This window comes from Nicotiana tomentosiformis, chromosome 11 (assembly GCF_000390325.3).
Source record: "Nicotiana tomentosiformis chromosome 11, ASM39032v3, whole genome shotgun sequence".
Lineage (NCBI taxonomy): Eukaryota > Viridiplantae > Streptophyta > Magnoliopsida > Solanales > Solanaceae > Nicotiana > Nicotiana tomentosiformis.
Genome location: NC_090822.1, coordinates 74,622,804 through 74,633,444, shown reverse-complemented (window position 1 = coordinate 74,633,444; position 10,641 = coordinate 74,622,804).

Genomic DNA, 10,641 nt, shown 5'->3' with positions numbered 1-10,641 from the left:
TCGATGTAAATTCACATGTGGCCATTGACGCGAACTTGCGTACCGACCCTGAAAATAGCGTCCGTGGTGGAGCCCGATCTGCAGCTCGAAACACACAGAACATTAAAGAAGACGGGATTAGCCTACGCATGATCTTCGAAATATTACAAGCTCAACAGGTGGCTATAGCTCAGTTATAAAGCCAAACCCAGGCACCAAGTAGGGTTGAACTCGATCCACCCCAAGAAGTCATCCACAGAACGAAACCGGCCATGGTAAGGTCGAATGAACAAGAGTCGGGGACTAACCCCGAAATTATAGAAATGCTCGAGGAGCTGACAAAGCAGATAGAGTCAGGGGAAAAGAAGATCGAAGCAAACGATAAAAAAGTTGAAACCTATAATTCCAGGGTAGATCAAATCCCAGGAGCACCCCCGATATTGAAGGGACTGGATTCCAAAAAGTTCGTGCAAAAACCTTTTCCTCCAAGCGTGGCCCCAAAATCGATCCCCAAGAAATTTCGTATGCTTGAAATACCTAAGTACAATGGAACGACCGATCCAAACGAGCATGTAACCTCTTATACATGTGCCATCAAAGGGAACGACTTAGAAGACGACGAAATCGAGTCTGTTTTGCTGAAAATATTTGGGGAGACCCTGTCGAAGGGAGCCATGATATGGTATCACAACTTACCTCCTAATTCTATTGACTCATTTGCTATGCTTGCAGACTCTTTCATAAAAGCACATGTCGGTGTCATCAAGGTCGAAACCAGGAATCAGACCTTTTCAAAGTCAAACAGAAGGAAAACGAAATGCTCAGGGAGTTCGTGTCCCATTTTCAAATGGAACGAATTGATCTGCCGACAGTTGCTGATGATTGGGTTCTTTAGGCTTTCACTCGGGGACTCAATATTCAAAGCTCGATAGCTTCACATCAATTAAAGCAAAGCCTGATAGAATACCCCGCCGTTACCTGGACTGATGTACACAATCGGTATCAGTCAAAAATCAGAGTCGAAGATGATCAACTCGGGGCACCTTCGAAGTCTATATATCCCGCCAGAATTCTCGATAGAGCTAGAAGGGATATCGATCGTGAACCAGGATCGAACGGGAATCGATATAGGCCCTATAATGGAGAAATGACCAAGGTCGAAGCAACCGGGGGCTCATGATCAAAAATTGCTTCGACAGGACCATCGGGCCTAAAGAAGCACCAAGGCTATCAGAGTACAACTTTAATGTCGATGATACCGCCATCATATCTTCTATCGGGAGCATCAGTGATACCAAATGGCCTCGACCTTTACAATCCGATCCAGCTCAAAGGGACCCTAACCAGATGTGCAAATATCATGACACTCACGGTCATGATTACATGGTTCCTTGATCTTTTATAATCCTCGATGACTGCGATGCAACCAAATAGACGGTCGAAGAGCTGGAACATGTTGTATTAATCGAGCATTTGCCCGATTGAAAGGTATAACTTGGCACAGGACTAACTCCCGAGCTCAGAAAAAAATTTATTCAATTTCTTATAGTTAACATAGATTGTTTTGCTTGGTCCCATCTTGATATGACAGTGATCCCACCAGAAATAACCACTCACAAACTAAGCATAGACCCAAAAATTAATCCGGTCAAGAAGAAAAGGAGGCCCAGTCCGAGGTCAAACATGTTTTCATCAAAAATGAGGTATCTAAACTTCTAAAAATAGGGTCCATTTGTGAGGTTAAATATCCGGATTGGTTAGCAAATGTAGTGGTAGTCCCTAAAAAGGAAATAAACTAAGAATGTGTATAGATTACAAAGATTTGAATAAAGCATGCCCCAAAGAATCTTTTTCCTTGCCCAACATCGATTGTATAATCGATGTCAAGGCCGGCCACCAGATTTCCAGTTTTCTCGATGCCTATTCCGGGTACAACCAAATATGGATGGACACGGGTGATTAGGAAAAAAACCTCCTTCATCACTAAAAGCAACTTATACTATTATAATGTAATTCCATTTGGATTGAAAAATGCCGATGCCACATACCAATGCCTAGTAAATCGGATGTTTGAAGAACAAATAGGAAAATCGATGGAAATTTACATTGACGATATGTTGGTTAAATCTCTGTGAGCAGAGGACCATTTAAAGCATTTGCAGGAAACCTTCAGTATATTGAAGAAGTACAACATGAAGCTGAATTCGGAAAAGTGCGCGTTCGGAGTTGGATCAGGTAAATTTATCGGGTTCATGGTATCCAACATAGGAATCGAGATCAACCCCGACAAGATCACAGCTATCGAAGATATCATGATAGTGGACAACGTGAAGGCCATACAAAGGCTAGCGGGGTGAATCGCCGCCCTGGGGCGATTCATCTTGAGGTCTTCCGATAAGAGTCATCGATTTTTCTCGTTGCTGAAGAAGAAAAACAACTTCACATGGACCTTGGAATGCCAACGGGCCTTGGAAGAACTTAAGCGGTAATTATCGAGCCCGCCACTGCTTCACACACCAAGGGCAGACAAACAACTATATTTGTATTTGGCAGTATTGGAAATAGCGGTAAGTGGAGTCCTAGTTCGGGAAGAACAAGGTATGCAATTTTCGATTTATTATATTAGCCAGACCTTGGGTGAGGCCGAATATAGATACCCCCACCTAGAAAAATTGGTGCTCACTTTGCTAAGTGCCTCGAGGAAGCTAAAACCATACTTCCAATGTCACCCATATGTGTCGTAACTACTTACCCGTTAAGGAATGTTATGCATAAACCAGCACTCTCGGGCTGATTGGCCAAATGGTCCGTGGAAGTAAGTTGGTACGATATTGAATATCGACCTCGGACCGCCATTAAGTCCCAAATATTGGCAGACTTCGTGGCCGACTTTACACCGGCCGTGATACCTGAGGTCGAAAGAGAGTTATTGGCTAACTCAGGGACATCTTCGGGAATTTGGACCCTCTTTACAGATGGGGCCTCGAATGCCAAAGGGTACGGACTTTGTATCGTACTAAAGCCATCAACAGGTAATATAATTAGACAATCTATTAAGACTGTGAAATTGACTAACAATGAGGCCAAATATGAGGCCAGGATTGCAAGCCTTGAATTAGCAAAAAGCTTGGGAGCAGAGGTGATCAAAGCCAAGTGTGACTCCCTCCTTGTGGTAAACCAAGTTAACATAACATTCGAGGTCAGAGAAGAATGAATGCAGAGATACTTAGACAAGTTATAGGTGGCATTACATCGGTTTAAAGAATGGACATTACAAGATGTACCTCAGGACCACAACAACGAAGCCGATGCCCTCGCTAACTTGGGATCTAGGTCGAAGATAACGAGTTCAATTCAGGGGAAGTCGTGCAACTTATGAGATCAGTGGTGTAAGAAGGCCACGCCGAGATCAACTCGACGAGCCTAACTTGGGACTGGAGGAACAAGTACGTGGAGTATCTTAGGACCGGAAATTTGCTATCAGACCCAAAAGAATCGAGGGCCCTGCGTACAAAAGTAGCCCGATTTAGCCTGGCCGAAGACGACACCTTGTTAAGAAATATTCGATAGTCCACTTGCATAATGTCTAGGGCTGGGGGATACTGAGTACGTTCAGAGGGAAATCAACGAGGGTACTTGTGAAAATCATTCGGGCGCCGAATCACTGGTTTGAAAAATAATCCAAGTCGGTTACTACTGGATCGACATGGAAAAAGATGCAAAGGAGTTCGTTCAAAAATGTTATGAATGCCAAAGGCACACTTCGATAATCCATCGACCTGGGGAGCCGCTGCATTCAGTTTTGTCACCATTGCCTTTCATGAAATGGGAGATGGACATTGTCGCCCCCCTCCCTTGGGCACCAGATAAGGCTCAATTTATTTTATTTATGACTGATTATTTTTCTAAATGGGTGGAAGCACAGGAGTATGAAAAGTTCAGAGAAAAAGAAGTCATCAATTTCATCTGGGACCATGTCATATGTCGATTCGGAATACCGGCCGAGATTGTGTGAGACAACGGGAAACAGTTTATTGGCAGCAAAGTAAGCAAGTTTCTCGAAGACCATAAGATCAAAAGAATCTTATCCACTCCTTACCACACTAGTGGGAACGGACAAGCAGAATCTACCAATAAAACCATAATCCAAAACCTCAAAACAGGTTGATCGACGCTAAAGCAAAATGGAAGGAGATGCTACCTGAAGTCCTGTGGGCGTATCATATAACCTCGAAGTCCAGTACTGGGGCCACCCCATTTTCTTTGGTTTATGGCATCGAAGATTTAATACCGGTCAAGGTCGGAGAACCGAGCCTCAGATTCCGACATGCAACAAAGGAATCAAATGACGAGGCTATGAATACAAGACTGGAACTATTAGATGAAAGGTGCAAATCCGCCCTTGTCCGATTGGCCGCCCAAAAATAACGAATCGAGAGATATTATAATCGAAGTGCCAGCCTTCGGTACTTGAATACCGGGGACTTAGTTCTAAGAAAAGTTACACTGAACACCCACAATCCGAACGAATGGAAATTGGGGTCAAACTGGGAAGGACCATACCAAATTATCGAGATCACCGGAAAAGGATCCTTCAAGCTCGGAACAATGAACGATGAGCAATTACCGAAAAACTGGAATATATCTTACTTAAAACGATATTATTGCTAAGGTACGACCCCGATTCTTTCTTCTATTTTTCTTTTTTACATTTCAAACTGACAGTTGCAGGCGACCTACAAAGAATGATATGAGATCCTAGGTTTGAAAGCACGCGTTGCACTCTTTTTTTCTTGAATTGGTTTTGTCCCAAATGGGTTTTCCGGCAAGGTTTTTAATGAGGCAGCAAGTAAATCATGCTAACATAGAATCAAAGGCCGGCTACGAACCGATGGCAATGACTACAGCAGCATTCGAGGCCACTCTTCAGTTACTCTTCAGTTAGCCCTGAACACTGGGGGGCAACACCCTCGGTTATTGACTCTAACAAGGAAAGAAACTTCGTGACTCGATCAATAGGATTTATTGTAAGGGTCAAAAGGTCAAAAGAACCGTGCCCACATGGACTGCTCGAGCCCTGGCACAAAACATGTATATATATATACAACTGTTGCGCACAAGAATATAAGAGAAGATTCTTCCTTGCACATAAACATCTTGTCCTTTGAAATATTTCTTACATCTTTCAAGAAGCCAAAGATATCGAGCCCAAGGTCCACCTTAATCCGAGTTCGAACATTCACTTCACCCGGGGACTGTAGGCATTGCCCGAATTAAAAGGCTAGGGCCATTCCGAGTTAATAAACTCGAGGGCATAAAGCTTATTTGGCATTGCCCAAATTAAAAGGCTAAGGCTGATCCGAGTTAATAAACTCAAGGGCATGAAGCTTATTTGTCATTGCTCGAATTAAAAGGCTAAGGCCGTTCCTAGTTAATAAAACTTGAGGGCATGACGCTTATTTAGCATTACCCGAATTAAAAGGCTAAGGCCATTCCGAGTTAATAAACTCTAGGGCATAAAGTTTATTTGGCATTGCCCGAATTAAAAGGCTAAGGTCGTTCCGAGTTAATAAACTTAAGGGCATGAAGCTTATTTGGCATTGCTCGAATTAAAAGGGTAAGGCCATTCCGGGTTAATAAACTCGAGGGCATGAAGCTTATTTGGCATTTTCCGAATTAAAAGACTAAGGACGTTCCGAGTTAATAAAACTCGAGGGAATGAAGCTTATTTGGCATTGCCCGAATTAAAAGGCTAAGGTCGTTCCGAGTTAATTAAACTTGAGGGCATGAAGCTTATTTGGCATCGCCCGAATTAAAAGGCTAAGGCCATACCAAGATAATTATTTCATGCTAAGGCATTTCGACCGTCGAGGGAAAAATTGGAGAAACAATGAAAGGAAAAAGCCTTATACATATATATCAAAATTTATTTACAAGGGATGGATAGCCCCGATGCATGTTTTTACAAAGACCGAACGACCTCAACAAAAAAGTTAGTACAAAAGATGAAAAATGGCCTAATCCTCATCGAGGGCTACGTCGTCACCTACGGGGTCTTCTTCACCACCGGACACACCCGACTCTTCAGAAGCTTCAGAATCCTCCTCGGAAAAAGCTAGCCTCCGAGCATTGGTTTCACATATCTTGGCGTTCTCGATTTCGGTAAGTATGTCAAAATTCTGAGCATGGACTCCCTCGAGGGTCTCCCTTTGGTATTTCCACCTCACATGCTTCAACTTGTTTTTTGCCTACTCCTGGATAGACTCGACAACAACTTTGAGCTGGGCCAATTTTTTATCAGCTTCGTTTCGGGCCGTAATAACTTCTGACTTGGAAGCCTTGAGTTCTTTGGCCAGATTCTTTTGACTAGAAACAGCCGAGCTCAGCTGAGATTGGAGTCCCTCGAAAATTTTGTCCTGCGCCAAGTTCTTCTCCTTTGCATCCCGAAACTGAACCTCGGTAGAAGCCAACTGTGTCCGGGCAGTCTATTTCTCTGAGGCTAAGCGATCCATATTTTTCTTCCATTCCTCGATCTCGGCTTTGGCCGCATCCACCTTACCTCGGATTTGCTCAATCACGTAAAGTTTATTCTGAACCTGCGAGTTCGGATTGTTAGCTACTGAGTCTGACACATCATCACTAACTCCAAAAACTCTCCTTACCGGCTCAACTAGTTCGGTATGTTCCCTACGAGCCGCTTCCAACTCAACTTGGGATTTTTCATTAAGGAGCTTATAAGCATCCCTTTTTTCGGCAAGCTCCCGGGCCTCAGCCTCGAAACATTTTGACTCCTCCTGGTATCGAAGAAAAGCCTCGTGATAAAGCACCGAGGCCTATAAACACAAAGGAAAAATGTTATGATTATTCATGATTAACACTAAGTACATAATAAATGGACATTCAAAATTACCAGATTCAGCACATGTTGAGCTTCGTTGAACAGGCAGGGCACCTCTACGTCGTTTATTTTTATTTGATCATATTCGGTCACCAAGCATCGAAGGTAAATGGCAATCCCCATAGGGGCAGAAAGAACCCGACATCCTCCGGGATTGACATGTAAATTTCCCGCTTCCTAGTAGGATCAACACTCGGAGCTGGGAACTGGTTCACTAATCGAGGGCTTGAAGAAGGCCCGCCGGCTTTCGGGGATGGTGTCTTTTTTGGTACCGGTAAGTCACCCAACTCGGTAACATCCTCTGAGGCTGTAGAATCTAGGCCATCGAAGAAATGGTGAAGAGAATCTACTGCTCCTTGGGCCCCCTCGCCGAGGTAACCTTTCATTGTCTGGGCCTCGTTTATCATTGAATCAGTAAACGAAGGCGACCCAGAGAGGTCGATCACCCCCAAGAGCCTCCTTAGGCATATTACCTTCTGACCGGGAAGTATCGGCCAAATTCCCTTCGTCAGCTTCCCCAGCTCAGAGCGAAATGGTCTCGACCCTCCCTGGTTTAGAGGCTTCGACCTCTACTTCTTCTATGGCCTCCATGACTTGAGGTAGTTCAGAACCACTTCTCACACGAGACACCAAATTGGAATCTTCTTCTTCTTTGGACTCATCCCTCAACGATTGAGTGAGTCCGATGAGAGCTCTCGGGCACTAGCATCTTTGGTTTTACGCACCAGTCGCTTCCTCGATATTTTCTTCTTTGGGTCCGAGGGACTCGGAGCTTTTAATTTCTTCTTCTCTTTGTCCTATTTCGAAGCAGGGGATCAGCGTATATATTATCGTTAGCTAGTGGAGGACTCATTTCGATGTCCTTTGGTAAACCTGCAAAATGAAAATATAATGGATCAGAAACTGATGATGAGAACGTAAGATCAGATATATTATTAGGGAAAAACTCTTATCATGATTACGGGCCTCCCATCAGCCCTTCGAGAGCTCACGCCATAAGCGCTCAGAGTAAAGTCTCTATGTCACGATGCCCTCGACCCACTCTTTAAGTTCAGGAATGGGGTTCGACATTCGGGCGACAGCTGCATCACATAACATCGATAAGAAACCAACGAAATGAAAAGCAATAAAAGAAATATCTAAGGCAAAGCTAAACTTACATTTCATGTTCCATTTCTCAGGAAATGGCATGTCCGCAGCCAGGATTAAGTCTGAGTTCCTCACTCGAACAAATCGACCAAACCATCCTTGGTCCCGATCCTCGTCGATACTCGAGGACAAGGTCTTGGTGGCTCAGCGTGCAAGCTTAATTAATCCTCCTTTGTGAAGACGAGGGTTGTACAAGCGCATAAGATGGTCAATGGTGAATGGACATCCCTCGACCCTGTTCACAAAGAATTGAAGCAGAATAACAATCCTCCAAAATGAAGGATGTATCTGCCCGAGCGTCACATCATACTTTTTGCAAAAGGCTATGATAACCGGGTCTAGAGGACCTATCGTGAAAGGGTAAGTATAAACACTTAAGAAACCCTCCACGTAGGTGGTAATTGATTATTTAGGGGTAGGAACCACTACGCATTTGTCTACCCAGTTGCAGTCCTTTTTAACTTTATCAAGGATGATGTCTGTAATCGTACATATGTACTTTGACACTGGTTCACATAGACCCGGTACCATGGGTGTATTCTCAACCTTGAAGTTAGCCACAATTGGGCACCCAGCAGGGATGTATGATTTCAAAGGGGGTTCCTCAGTAGCAGCGTGAGGAATGTTTTCAGAAGGTTCTTCTTTTTGAGAAATAGACTTTGAAGTCTTTTCCATTTTTCATAAAAAACGAAGGAAAGAAATTGTTGGTAAGGGAAGCTTTGAGGTTAACATTTAGAAAACCAGAAGGTGAAGAAGGCAAAATTTTCTTAGAACACAAGAAGAATGTGAGTGTAAAAGTTTTAATAGATGGATTAAAGGGTATTTATAGGTTTCTCGAGCAACGGTTCATCTCCCGGGTTAGACGACCGTCAACTGACACACATTTAATGTTTCGAAGACTGGACCGACGGGATATTTTCACTATTCTTATCACCTATGTCATGTATCCATCATCATGTTTTATCGAAATAAGGACCAAGGGTTCATATCATTTTTTATCGCTTACTCTCCAAAAAATGAGGGGACTATCTGTATACGGGTAGAACCAAGCTCGATGCTCGATCGATCATCTGGAACGATAAAGCACTCAATATCGAAGTTCGAAATTCGACAAGACCATCAGATTTTCCCTCGAGTTTATCGAAGGCACGACCGACCTCGCTTCTAATAACCTCAAAGAAAAGATTTGCCAACTCACACAACAAGTATCTGTGATTCTCGCCATTGGCCAATCATTATGGCAGAAATTACGGGATTAAGTCAAAAAGAGAGCCAACGGTTTACATAATTTTCTATAAAATAATGTCTTAAAGGTTTAATCTCCCTGTATATATAAAGGGAATGGAGTAATTTATTGGACACATTGTAACATACTTAAAAGAAAAACATACTATTTTTCCTAGCTTTGTTCATATTATTCTGGTTTTAACAATATCACATATAAATTAGAAGGAACTTAACCTTGCGAGGCTTAAATTGTTCAATCTGCATGGTTTGCATTTATATTTCTACTTATTCTTGCATATTAAATCTGATTTCTCACTTTGTATTGAATTAGATCACATATCCTTAAAATTGCATATAAATTCAATTGTTATCCAATTTTTATGGTAAACAAATTGGAGAAGAAAACAAATAAGAAAAACTGTGTGGTCATATATGGTAAGTTCTTTATGAAGTAGGTCTCTTATTATTTATTTTCTTTTATGATTTGGACTCTTTACGCTACTAACGTTTTGCCTGTATGTTGTCCAAGTTTACTTCATTGCAACCATGCACTTCCATTATTCCTTCAGAGTAAATTGAGAGAAAAGTAAGAAAAAACGAGTTCAAAATTCTGAAGTGGATATTGAAGGCTTGAGCGTGCAAAAGAACAACACTAAAGAACATGTTCCTTGATACAGTGTCAAATTCATTGTGTCTAATCTAGTTCATTGTATTACACTTATTGAGTTGTAATTTTATCTGCTTATACAAGACGTATTTTGAGAAGTTCTTTCTCTGTGAGAGAATTCAAGTCTTACATAGGCAAGAGGTAGCTTGCCTCCAAGCCGGCCCTGCCGCGAGGAATCAAGAGATCTTTGCCGATGCTGACTTGGATCTCGGGCAGTTAGCTAGAGTGTTTTGCTACAATCAAATTGGTTCTAGGCAACCAAGTGGCTAGGATTTAGTCTATTAGGTCATAAGAGTTCTGTAACTTAAAGCTGCTCGTTGTTTTAGTGAAGTTTTGTGAGAAATTCCAGAGGTGGGTCGTGGTTTTTACCCCCCTGATCAAGTAAGTTTTTCACGTAAAAATCTTCTTTATATGTAATTCTGCACTTTACTATTTCAGTTATTTAACGAAGGTGCATATATAAGAATCAAGTTGTTATATATGTATCCAAGTGGTGCACCAAACTAACAAGTATCATTGTATATAACTTGAATGCCTTATCCGATAAAGTTTAATACATATTACATACAATGTAAATTTTGTTTTTAGGATATTGTTATCGCCAAACTCTATTTTAGATGATGTCCCTTCCTTTTGGTTTGTTCCATAAAATTTGACATATTTTCATTTAATATTATTTTAATATTAAATGTCTACTTTATATTAGTTGCAAATTTCTTTA